Source organism: Puma concolor, chromosome E2 (genome assembly GCF_028749965.1).
Source record: "Puma concolor isolate L17-30 chromosome E2, mPumCon1.1.hap2, whole genome shotgun sequence".
NCBI classification, from domain to species: domain Eukaryota; kingdom Metazoa; phylum Chordata; class Mammalia; order Carnivora; family Felidae; genus Puma; species Puma concolor.
This window is the reverse complement of record NC_141681.1, coordinates 38,715,917-38,729,468: the sequence shown is the minus strand read 5'-3', so window position 1 is coordinate 38,729,468 and position 13,552 is coordinate 38,715,917. Positions and strand designations below refer to the sequence as shown.

General features: G+C 57.6%; 1 long non-coding RNA gene across 1 annotated transcript; it reads right to left on the bottom strand.

Moving 5' to 3' along the window:
* Window positions 1-3,295: 3,295 nt before the first annotated feature.
* On the bottom strand, window positions 3,296-12,073 carry LOC147573496 (uncharacterized). The gene is made up of 3 exons (XR_015244826.1): window positions 11,794-12,073; window positions 9,263-9,363; window positions 3,296-3,461 (listed from the first exon to the last, which is right to left on the bottom strand). It is a non-coding gene; the product is annotated as an uncharacterized LOC147573496 (long non-coding RNA).
* Between the last annotated feature and the right edge of the window lie 1,479 nt (window positions 12,074-13,552).

Sequence of the window (13,552 nt, the reverse complement as noted above, 5' to 3'; positions counted from 1 at the left end):
GCCTGGGGTCCAGAAGCAGTGGAGGCTGACTCGGCAGGGAACCTGGAAGCTCACCATGTCGTGTCCCAGGCCCGGCTGCAGCTGCCCGAGAGGATTCCGCAGTCCTCCTCGATCAGGGGGACGATCGACGTGTGTGGCCTTGGCAGCCAAACACGGAACTTGACCGGCACTGACCCTTGTGCCCTCATCTAAGCCCTTCGGGGACCACTGCCCTGCTGTGGGTTCGACGCCTGGAGCCTCCAGTGACCTAACCCTAACCCCAACCTTACCACGAACCGGGATCCACCACCGAAACCTAAGCCTGCCTCAAACCCTAACCCTGCACTAGAGCCGCCTTGCTGCAAGGGCCCTCACTTCAGCCCCCGAGGGAGATCACGAGACTGCATTCGCATCGGCCCTGGTGACGTCCCTGGACCGAACCCTAACCCTAGCTAAGGCTCTCTCCACATGGGGTCCCAATTGCAACGTGTGACAACACCACGCGCCTGGGGTCCAGACGCTGTGCAGGTGGAAAAGGCATGGAACCTTGAAGCTCACCATTCGTTTCTCAGGCCCGGCTACAGCTGCCCGAGAGGATTGCGGAGGCCACCTGGACAAGGGGCCCAATCACGTGTATGGCCTTGGAAGCCAAGACTGATCCTGACCAGCAGCCTCCCTTGTGCCCTCAACTCAGCCCTTCGGGGAGACCACTGCCCTCCTGTGGGTTCAGCACCTGGAGCCTCCTGGGACCTAACCCTAACCCTAACCCTACCCTGAACTGGGACCCTCCACCGAAACCTAAACCTGCCTCGAACCCTAACCCTGCCCTTGAGCCACCATGCTGCAAGGGCCCTCACTTCAGCCCTCGAGGGAGATCACGAGACCGCAGTTATGTCGGCCATGGAGACGTCCCTGGACCAAACCGTAACCCTAGCTAAAGCTCTCTCCCCATGGGGACCCAATTCCAACGCCTGAGAACTCCACGCGCCTGGGGTCCAGAAGTGGTACAGGCTGACTCGGCATGGAACCTGGAAGCTCACCATGTCTTTTCCAGTCCCCTCTGCAGCTCCCCGAGAGGATCCCGGAGGACACCTCGTCCAGGGACCCAATGACGTGTGTGGTCTTGGCAGCCAAAGACGGACCCTGACAGACAGCCGCCCTTGTGCTCTCAACTCAGTCCTTCGGGGAGACCACTGCCCTGCTCTGGGTTCGGTGCCTGGAGCCTCCTGGGACCTAACCCTAACCCTAACACTACCCCTTAGCAGGACCCTTCACCGAAACCTAAGCCTGCCTCGAACCTTAACTCTTCACTTGAGCTGCCTTGCTGCAAGGGCCCTCACTTTAGCCCTCGAGGGAGATCACGACACCGGAGTCGCTTCAGTCCTGGCGACGTCCCTCGACCGAACCCTAACCCTACCTAAGGCTCTCTCCCCATGGAGTCCCAATTCCAACGTCTGACAACATCACGCGCCTGGGTTCCAGAAGCGGTGTAGGCTGACTCGGCATGGAACCTGGAAGCTCACCATGTTGTTTCCCAGGCCTGGCTTCAGCTGCCCGAGAGGATTCCGGAGGCCACCTCGACCAGGGGCCCAATTACATGTGTGGCCTTGGCAGCCAAAGATGGATCCTGACCGGCAGCCTCCCTTGTGCCCTCAACTCAGACCTTCGGGGAGACCACTGCCCTGCTGTGCGTTCAGCACCTGGAGCCGCCTGAGTCCTTACCCTAACCTTAACCCTAGCCCGAACCAGGACCCTCCACTGAAACCTAAGCCTGCCTCGAACCCTAACCCTGCACTTGAGTCGCCTTCTGCCATGGGCCCTCCCTTCAGCCCATGAGGGCGATCACGAGACCTGAGTCGCTTCGGTCCTGGCGACGTCCCTCGACCGAACCCTAACCCTAGCTAAGGCTCTCTCCCCATGGGGTCCCAATTCCAACGTCTGACAACATCACACGCCTGGGGTCCAGAAGCAGTGCAGGCTGACTCGGCATGGAACCTGGAAGCTCACCATGTTGTTTCCCAGGTGTGGCTGCAGCTGCCCGAGAGGATTACGGAGGCCTCCTAACCAGGGGCCCAATCACGTGTGTGGCCTCGGCAGCCAAGACGGATCCTGACCGGCAGTCTCCCTTGTGCCCTCACTTAGTCCTTCGGGGTGACCACTGCCCTGCTGTGGGTTCAGCGCCTGGAGCCTCCTGGGACCAACCCTGACCCTAACCCTACCCTAACCGTGACCCTCCACCGAAACCTAAGCCTGCCTCGAACCCTAACCCTGCACTTGAGCCGCCTTCTGCCATGGGCCCTCCCTTAAGCCCTCAAGGGTCATCACGAGACCAGAGTCACTTCGGCCCTGGCGACGACCCTGGACCGAACCCTAACCCTACCTAAGGCTCTCTCCCCATGGGGACCCAATTCCAACGTCTGACAAAACCACGCGCCTTGGGTCCAGAAGCGGTACAGGCTGACTCGGCATGGCACCTGGAAGCTCACCATGTCATTTCCCATGCGCAGCTTCAGCTGCCTGAGAGGATTCCGGAGGCCACCTCGACCAGGGGCCCAATGGCATATGTGGCCTTGGCAGCCAAAGACAGATCCTGACCCGCAGCCTTCCTTGTGCCCTCAACTCAACCCTTCGGGAAGACCACTGCCCTGCTGTGGGTTTGGCGCCTGGAGCCTCCTGGTACCTAACCCTAACCCTAACCCTACCCTGAACCAGGAGCCTCCACCAAAACCTAAGCGTGCCTCGAATCCTAACCGTGTACTTGAGCCGCATTCTGAATGGGCCCTCCCTTCAGCCCTCGAGGGAGATCATGAGACCGGAGTTGCTTCGGCCCTGAAGACGTCCCTGGACCAAACCCTAATCCTAGCTAAGGCTCTATCCCCATGGGGTCCCAATTCCAACGTCTGACAACATGATGCGCCTGAGGTCCAGTAGCGGTGCAGGTTGACAGAGCATGAAACCTGGAAGCTCACCATGTCCTTTCCCAGGCCTAGCTGCAGCTGCCCGAGAGGATTCCGAAGCCCTCCTTGACTAGGGGCCCAATCACGTGTGTGGCCTTGGCAGCCAAGACGGATCCTGACCGGCAGCCTCCCTTGTGCCCTCAACTCAGCCCTCCAGGGAGACCACTGCCCTGTAGTGGGTTCGGCGCTTGGAGCCTCCTGGGACCTAACCCTAACCCTAACCCTACCCCGAACCGGGACCCTCCACCGAAACCTAAGCCTGCCTTGAACCCTAGCCCTGTAATTGAGCCGACTTCTGGCATCGGCCTTCACTTCAACCCTCGAGGGAGATCACAACAACGCCTTCGCTTCTGCCCTGGCGACGTGTCTGGACCGAACTGTAACCCTAGCTAAGGCTCTCCCCCATGAGGACCCAATTCCAACATCTCACAACACCAGGCACCTTGGGTCCAGAAGCGGTGCAGGCTGACTCGGCATGGAACCTGGAAGCTCACCATGTTGTTTCCCAGGCCCGGCTGCAGCTGCCTGAGAGGATACCGGAGGCCTCCTCGACCAGGGTCTCAAACACGTGTGTGGCCTTGGCAGCCAAATATGGATCCTGACCGGCAGCCCCCCTTGTTCCCTCATGTCAGCCCTTTGGGGAGACCACTGCCCTGCTGTGGGTTCGGCGCCTGGAACCTCATGGAACCTAACCCTAACCTAACCCTACACCGAACCGGGATGCTTCACCGCAAGTTAAGACTGCCTCGAACTCTAACCCTGCACTTGACCCGCCTTGTCGCATGGGTCCTCACTTCAGCCCTCGAGGAGCATCACTAGAGCGGAATGGCTTCGCCCCTGGTGACTTGGAGCACCAAACCCTCACACTAGCTAAAGCTCTCTCCCCATGGGGACCCATTTCCAACGTCTGACAACACCACGCGCCTCGGGTGCAGAAGTGGAGCAGTCTCACTCTGCATGGAAGCTGGAAGCTCATCATGTCATTTCCCAGGCCCGGCTGCAGCTGCCTGAGAGGATTCCGGAAGCCTGCTCGAAAAGACCCATCGACGTGTGTGGCCTTGGGAGCCAAAGACTATTCCTGACCAGCACTCTACCTACTGCGATCAACTCTGCCTTTTGGGGAGAAGACTGCTCTGCCCTGGGTTCGGCGCCTGGAGCCTCATGGTCCCTAACTCTCACCCTAACCCTACCCCGAACCGGGACCCTCCAGTGAAACTGAAGCCTGCCTCGAACCCTAACCCTGTAATTGAGCCGCCTGGTGGTATTGGCCCTCACTTTAGCCCTTAGGGAGATCACGTGACCGGAGTGGATTCAGCCCTGGCGATGTCCCTGGACTGAAACCTATCCCTAGCTAAGCCTCTTTCCCCATGGGGACCCAATTCCAACATCTGACAACATCACGCGCATGGGGTCCAGAAGTGGTGCAGGCTGACTCGGCATGGAACATGGATCTCAACATGTCATTCCCAAGGCCCGGTTGCAGCTTGCTGAGAAAATTCGGGAGGCGTACTCGACCAGGGCCCATTGACGTGTGTGGCCTTGGCAGCCAAAGACGGATCCTACCGGCACCCTCCCTTGTGCCCTCAACTCAGCCCTTCGGGCAGACCACTGCCCTTGTGTGGGTTCGGTGCCTGGAGCCTCCTGGGACCTAACCCTAACCCTAACCCTACCCTGGATCGGGACCCTCCACTGCAACCTAAGCCTGCATCGAACCTAACCCTGCACTTGAGCCACGTTGTGGTATGGGCCCTCACTTCACATCTCGAGGTAGATCAGGAGACTGGAGTGGCTTCAGCCCTGGCGACGTCCCTGGACCGATCCCTAAACCTAGCTACAGCTGTCTCCCCATGGGACACAATTCCAGCATCTGACAACACTGCACGCCTGGGTCCAGAAGCAGTGCAGGCTCACTCGGCATGGAACCTGGAAGTTCACCATGTCGTTTCCCATACCCGGTTGCAGGTGCCCGTGATTATTCCAGAGGCCTCCGCAAACAGGGTTCCATCGGCTTATTTGGCCTTGGCAGCCAAATACGGAACCTTACCGGCACCCTCCCTTGTGCCCTCAATTTAGCCCTTCAGGCAGACCACTGCCCTGCTGTGGGTTCGGCGCCTGGAGACTCATGGTACCTAACCCTAACCCTACCCCTAAACCTAACCCTAACCCTAACCTTAAACCTACCCCGAACCGGAAACCTCCACCGCAACCTAAGCCTGCCTCGAACACTAACCCTGCCCTTCAGCCCCCTTGTCGAATGGGCCCTCACTACAGCCTTCCAGGGAGATCACGAGACCGGAGTGGCTTCGACCCTGGTGACGTCCATGGACCGAACCCTAACCCTAGCTAAGCCTCTCTCCCATGGGTTTCCAATACAACATCTGACAACACCACATGCCTGGGGTCATGACGCAGTGCAGGCTCCCTTGGCATGGAAACTGGAAGCTCACCATGTCGTTTCCCAGGCCCGGCTGCATCTGCCCGAGAGGATTCTGGAGGTCTCCTCGACGAGGGGCCCATCAACGTGCATGGCCTTGGCAGCCACAGACTGATCCTGAGTGGCACCCTCGCTTGTGCCCTCAACTCGGCCCTTCGGGGAGACCACTACCTGCTGTGGTTCGTGCCTTGAGCCTCCTGGGACATAAACCTAACCCTACCCTTACCCCTAACTGTGACCCTCCACCGCAATCTAAGCCTGCTTTGAAACCCAACCTGGCACTTGAGCTGCGTGGTGGCATGGGCCTTCACTTCAGCCCTCAAGGTAGATCAGGAGCCCGGAGTGGCTTCGGCCCTGGCGACGTTCCTGGACCGATCTCTAACCCTAGCTACGGCTCTCTCCCCATGGGACCCAATTCTAACATCTGACAACACCACACCCCTGGGGTCCAGAAGCGGTGCAGGCTCCCTCGGCATGGAACCTGGAAGCTCAACATGCCGTTTCCCAGGCCAGGGTGCAGCTGCGGGAGAGGATTCCGGAGGCGTCCTCAAAAAGGTGCCCAAGGGCGTGTGAGCCTTGACAGCCAAAGACTGATCCTGACCGGCACCATCCCTTGTGCGCTCAACTCAGACCTTCGGGGACACCACTGCCCTGCTGTGGGTTCGGCGCTTGGAGCCTCCTGGGACATAACCCTAACCCTAACCTTACCCCGAAATGGGACCCTCCACCGCAAGCTAAGCCTGTTTCAAAACCCAACCCTGCACTTGAGACGCATTGTGTCATGGGCCTTAACTTCAGCCCTTGAGAGAGATCAGGAGACCGGAGAGGCTTCGGCCCCGGCGACGTCCCTAAACTGATCCCTAACTCTAGCTATGGCCCTCCCCATGGGACCCAATCCCAACATCTGACAACACCACACCCCTGAGATCCAGAAGCAGTGCAGGCTCCCTCGGCATGGAACCTGGAAGCTCACCATGTCGTTTTACAAGCCCGGCGGCAGCTGCCGTACAGGATTCTGGAGTCCTCCTCGACCAGGGGCCCAATCAAGTGTGTGGACTTGGCAGCCAAGACTGATCCTGACGGGGAACGTCCCTTGTGCCCTCAACTCAGCCCTTCGGGCAGACCACTGCCCTGCTTGGGTTCGGTGCCTGGAGCATCCTGGGACGTAACCCTGATCCTAACCCTACCCCGAACCGGGACCCTCCACTGCAAGCTAAGCCTGCCTCAAACCCTAACCCTGCACTTGAGCCGCATTGTGGCATGGGACCTCACTTTAGCCCTCGAGGGAGATCACGAGACCTGAATGGATTCGGCCCTGGTGACGTCCCTGGACCGAACCCTAACCCTAGCTAAGGTTCTCTCCCCATGGGGACCCAATTCCAACTTGTGACAACACCACGCGCCTGGGGTCCAGAAGCGGTGCAGTCTCACTCAGCATGGAACCTGGAACCTCACCATGTCGTTTCACAGGACCGGCTGCAGCTGTCCGTGATTATTCAGGAGGCCTTCGCGACCAGGGTCCCATCGACGTGGGTGGACTTGGCAGCCAAACACTGATCCTGACCGGCACCCTCCCTTGTGCCCTCCATTCAGCCCTTCGGGGAGACCACAGACCTGCCTTGGGTCGGCGCCTGGAGCCTCCTGGGACCTAACCCTAACCCTAAACATACCCCGAACGGGATACTCCACTGAACCTAAACTGCCTCAAAACCTAACCCCGCACTTGACCTGCCTTGTGGCATGGGACCTCACTTCAGCCCTCGAGGGAGATCACGAGACTGGAGTGGCTCCCGCCCTGGCGACTTCCCTGGACCAAACACTTACCCTAACTAAGGTTCTCTCCCCATGGGGACCGAATTCCAACGTCTGACAAAACCACGTGCCTGGGGTCCACAAACGGTGCAGGGTCACTCGTCATGGAACCTGGAAGCTCACCATGTTTTGAAGGGCCGGCGGCAGCTGCCCAAGAGGATTCCATAGGACTCCTCGACCAGGGGCCCATCGACGTGTTTGCCCTTGACAGCCAAAGACTGATCCTGACCTGCACCCTCCCTTGTGCCCTCAACTCAGCCCTTCGGGCAGACCACTGCCCTGCTGTGGGATCGGCGCCTGGAGCCTCCTGGGACCTAACCCTAACCCTAAACCTACACTGAACCGGGACCCTCCACTGAGACGTAAGACTGCCTCGAACCCTAACCCTACACTTGAGCCTCTTTGTGGCATGGGCTCTCACTTCAGCCCTTGAGGAAATCATGAGACCGGAGTGGCTTCGGCCCTGGCGAACTCCATGGGCTGATCCCTGAACCAATTAAGGCTCTCTCCCCATGGCGACCCAATTCCAGTGTACGACAACACCACTCGCCTGGGTCCAGAAGTGATGCAGGCTAACTTGGCATGGAAACTGGAAGCACACAATGTCATTTCCCAGGCCTGTCTGCAGCTGACCGAGAAAATTCTGGAGGCCTCCTCGACCAGGGGCCCATCGACGTGTGTGGCCTTGGCAGCCAAAGACTGATCCTGACTGGCACCATCCTTTGTGCCCTCAACTCAGCCCTTCGGGCAGACCACTGCCCTGCTTGGGTTTGGTGCCTGGAGCATCCTGGGATGTAACCCTGACCCTAACCCTACCCCGAACCGGGACCCTCCACTGCAAGCTAAGCCTGCCTCAAACCCTAACGCTGCACTTGAGCCGCGTTGTGGCATGGGACCTCACTTTAGCCCTCGAGGGAAATCACGAGACCTGAATGGATTCGGCCCTGGTGACGTCCCTGGACGAAACCCTAACCCTAGCTTAGGATCTCTTTCCATGGGGACTCTATTCCAGCGTGTGACAACACTAGGCGCCTGGGGTCCAAAAGCGTTGCAACTCACACAGTATGGAAACTGGTAGCTCACCATGTCGTTTCCCAGGCCCGGCTGCAGCTGCCCGAGAGGAATCCGGAGGACTCCACGACCAGGGGTCCATTGACGTGTGTGGCCTTGGCAGCCAAAGACTGATCCTGACCGGCACCCTCCCTTGTACCCTCAACTCTGCCCTTCGGGGAGACCACTTCCCTGCTGTGGGTTCGGCTTCTGGAGCCCCCTAGACCTATCCGTCACCCTAACCCTACCCCAAAACGGGAACCTCCACTGAAACCTAAGCCTGCCTCGAAACCTAACCCTGCACTTGAGCCGTCTTGCTGCAAGGGCCCTCACGTCAGCCCTCGAGGGAGATCACGACCCATAGTGGTTTCGGCCCTGTCGACGTCCCTGGATCGAGCCCTAACCTAGCTAAGCCTCTATCCCCAGGGGGACCCAATTCCAACATGTGACAACACCACGTACCTGGGGTCCATAAATGGTGCAGGCTCACTCGGCATGGAACCTGGAAGCTCACCATGTCGTTTTCTAGGCCCGGCGGGAGCTGCCGTACAGGATTCCGGAGTCCTCCTCGACCAGTGGCCCATCGACGTGTGTGATCTTGGCAGCCAAAGACTGATCCTGACCTGAACCCTCCCTCGTACCCTTAACTAAGCCCTTCGGGGAGACCACTGCCCTACTGTGAGTTCAGCGCCTGGAGTCCCCTTGGACCTAACCCTAACCCTAACCCTACCCCGAACTGGGACCCTCCAACAAAACCTGAGCCTGCCTCAAAGTCTAACCCTGCACCTGAGGCCACTTATGGCATGGGCCCTCACTTCTGCCTTCAAGGGAGATCACGAGACCGGAGTGGCTTCGGCCATGGCGATGTCCCTGGACCGAACCCTAACCCTAGTTAAGGCTCTCTCCCCATGGAGACCCAATTCCAACCTGTGACAACAACACGCGCCTGGGGTCCAGAAGCGGTGCAGGCTCACTCGGCATGGAACCTGGAAGCTCACCATGTCGTTTCCCAGGGCGGGCTGCAGCTGACCTAGAAGATTCCGGAGGTGTCCTCGACCAGGGGCCCATCGACGTGTGTGGCCTTGGCAGCCAAAGACGGATCCTGACCGGCACCGTCCCTTGTGCCCTCAACTGAGCCCTTCAGGGAGACCACTGCCCTGCTGTGGGTTCAGCGTCTGGAGCCTCTGGGGAGTTAACCCTAACCCTAACCTTACCCCGAACTGGGACCCTCCACTGCAAGTTAAGCCTGCCTCGAACCCCAACCCTGCACTCTAACCCTGCACCTGAGCCGACTTATGGCATGGGCCCTCACTTCTGCCTTCAAGGGTGATCATGAGACCAGAGTGGCTTTGGCCCTGGTGACGTCCCTGGACCGAAACCTAACCCTAGCTAAGGCTCTCTCCCCATGGAGACCCAATTACAACGTCTGACAACACCACACCCCTGGGGTCCAGAAGCGGCTCAGACTCACTCGGCATGGAACCTGGAAGCTCACCATGTCATTTCCCAGGCCCGGCGACAGCTGCCCGAAGGATTCCGGAGGCCTCCTAGACCAGGGGCGCATTGACGTGTGTGCCTTGGCAGCCAAACACTGATCCTGACCGGCACCCTCCCTAGTGCCCTCAACTAAGCCCTTCGGGGAGACCACTGCCCTACTGTGAGTTCGGTGCCTGGAGTCCCTTTGGACCTAACCCTAACCCTACCCCAAACTGGGACCCTCCAGCAAAACCTGAGCCTGCCTCGAACTCTAACCCTGCACCTGAGCCGACTTATGGCATGGGCCTTCACTTCTGCCTTCAAGGGAGATCACAAGACCAGAGTGGATTCGGCTATGGCGACGTCCCTGGACCGAACCCTAACCCTAGCTAAGGCTCTCTCCCCATGGAGACCCATTCCAACCTGTGACAACAATATGCGCCTGGGGTCCAGAAGCGGTGCAGGCTCACTCGGCATGGAACCTGGAAGCTCACCATGTCGTTTCCCAGGCCCGGCTGGAGCTTACCGAGAAGATTCCGGAGGCCTCCTCGACCAGGGGCCCATCGACGTGTGTGGCCTTGGCAGCCAAAGACTGATCCTGACCGGCAACGTCCCTTGTGCCCTCAACTCTGCCCTTCGGGAAGACCACTGCCTTGCTGTGGGTTCGGCCTCTGGAGCCTCCTGGTACCTAAACCTCACCCTAACACTACCCCGAACCGGGACCCTCCACTGAAACCTAAGCCTGCCTCGAACCCAGCACTGCACTTGACCTGCCTCATGTCATGGGCCATCACATCAGCCCTCAAGGGAGATCATGAGACCAGAGTGTATTTGGCCCTGGCGAAGTCCCTGGACTGAACCCTAACCCTAGCTGAGGCTCTCTTTACATGGGGACTCAAATCGAAAATGTGACAACACCACGCGCCTAGGGTCCAGAATGGTTGCAGGCTCCCTTGGCATGGACCTGGAAACTCACCATGTCGATTCCCAGGCCCGGCTGCAGCTGCCAGAGAGGATACCGGAGGCCTTCTTGACCAGGGCCCCATCGACGTGTGTGGCCTTGGCAGCCAAATACAGATCCTGACTGGCACACTCCCTTGTGCCCTCAACTCAGCCCTTCGGGGAGACCACTGCCCTGCTTAGGGTTCAGCGCCTGGAGCCTCCTGGGACGTAACCCTAACACTAACCCTACCACAAACCGAGACCCTCCACTGCAACCTAAGCCTGCCTCAAACCCTAACCCTGCACTTTACCCACCTTGTGGCATGGGTCCTCACTTCAGCCCTCGAGGGAGACCACAAGACCAGAGTGACTTCGGCCCTGGCGACTTCCCTGGCCCGAACCCTACCCCTAGATAACCTCTCTTCCCATGTAGAGCCAATTGCAACGTGTGACAATACCACGTACTGGGGTCCAGAAGGGCACATGCTCACTCGACATGGAACCTAGATGCTCACCATGTCATTTCCCAGGCCCGGCTGCAGCTGCCCGAAGGATTCAGGAGGACTCCTCGACCAGATACCCATCGACGTGTGTGGCCTTGGCAGCCAAAGACTGATCCTGACTGGCACCCTCCCTTGTGCCCTCAACTCATCCCTTCGGGGAGACCACTGCCTTGTTGTGGTTTCGTCGCCTGGAGCCTCCTGGGACCTAACCCTAACCCTAACCCTAACCCTAACCCTACTCTGAATCGGGACCCTCCACCGAAACCTAAGCCTGCCTCGAACCCTAACCCTGCATTTGAGCCGCCTTGTGGCATGGGTTCTCACTTCAGCCCTCGAGGGAGATCACAAGACCGGAGTGGCTTTGGCCCTGGCGACGTCCCTGGACCGAACCCTAACCCTAGCTAAGGCTCTCTCCCTATGGAGACCCAAATCCAACGTGTGAAAACACCACGAGCTGGGGGCCAGAAGTGACACAGTCTCACTCGGCACTGACCCTGGATGCTCACCATGTCGTTTCCCAGGCCCGGCTGCAGCTTCCCGAGAGGATTCCGGAGGCCTCCTCGACCAGGGGCCCATTGACGTGTGTGGACTTGGCAGCCAAAGACTGATCCTGACCGGCACCCTCCCTTGTGCCCTCAACTCAACCCTTCGGGGAGACCACTGCCCTGCTGTGGGTTCGGCGCCTGGAGCCTCCTGGGACCTAACACTAACCCTAACCCTACCCTCCACCGGGACCCTCCACCGAAACCTAAGGCTTCCTCGAACCCTAACCTTGCACTTGAGCTGCCTTGTGGTATGGGCCCTCACTTCAGCCCTCTAGGGAGATCACGAGACCGGAGTGGCTTCGGCTCTGGCGACGTCCCTGGACCGAACCCTAACCCTAGCTAAGCCCCTCTCCCCATGGGGACTGAATTCCTACGTCTTACAACACCACTCGCCTGGGGTTCAGAAGCGGTGCAGGCTCACTAGGCATGGAACCTGGAAGCTCACCATGTCGTTTCCCAGGCCAGGCTGCAGCTGCCCGAGAAGATTCTGGATGCCTCCTAGACCAGGGGCCCATCGATGTGTGTGGCCTTGGCAGCCAAAGACTGATCCTGACCTGCTCCTTGTGCCCTCAACTCAGCCCACAGTGTGTCGGAAATGTTATTTGGACTAACCTCTTGCTTCACCGAGTTAGAACTGTTGGAATAGAGAGGCGTAGCTTTATAACAAAAGTGCTGTGTAGTCAAGTTTCTAAAACAACACTTTAGAGAACACATCCTTCAACTCACGTGTTGTTTCACGACATTGGAAACGGGTGGAAAGCTATGTAGGGAACTTTAAAGATTTCTGGTATATGACATACTGAACTCGGGGAAACAGAACCATTCTTTCAATTACCATCTTGTATCACTTGGTTAGAGGTCTTTGAACACCTATTCAGGGATGTAAGGAAAGTGCCATATACTTCAATCTGAAACTCCACTGTGAAGAAACCGTCATTTAACCAATATCTTATTTCGCTTTGTGAGAAGTGTTTGATACTCATGTGGGTAACCCGAGTTGTAAGATGATTTCCCCACTGTGTTGTTTCACAGAGATGAGTATATGCCACTATCCTTATAGTTCTCCATCTGTGTCGGTAGGGTTTCAAGCACTTCTAAGTTAGTAAAACGAGAAGTCAGTTGAAAGATCGTTTCTCCTCAGTGTGGTTTCACAGAGTTGAGCAAATGTCAACTCTGTGACATTTAGGCACTCTGTGATGCTTCTAGGCCTAGGTTTTCCAACACTTCCTAGTTAATGAAATGATGCTTTGAGACCATGCTGTTTCAGAGAGTTCAGTCCTTGGCTCTTTCCTTCCAGTTCGCCAGTAGGTTTTCAAACAATTGCAACTTAGGGAGAATGTAGGTTCGTTGAAAGATGCATTCTCCACAACGTTGCTTCACAGAGTTGAGGCTATGGACACTTCCTTAGGGTTCCCCGTCAGGTTTTCAAACACTTCCTACTTACTGAACCAGATGTTACATGAATGCTGGTTTCCCCACGTTGTCGTTTCACAGAGTTGAACACACGGGACTTTCGTGACAGTTATCTGCACAAGTTTTCAAAACTTAGTGAATGAAACAAATTGTGCGTCGAAGGACAGTTTCTCCACACAGGGCGGTTTCAGAGTGAAGTGTAAGGCACTTTCCTTTCTAGTCACCTGCATGGATCTCCAAACACTTCTACCTTAGTGATAAAAGACGTTAGTTGAAAGACAGTTTCTCCAGAGTGTTTTCTCACTAAATTCAGTATAGGACACATTCCTCGTAGTTCTCTGCACAGATGTCCACACAGATTTCTTGTTTATTTGAGTGAAACAAGAAGTTAGTTGAAGGATGCCTTCTCCACGGTCTCGTTTCACACGAGTTGAGTTGATG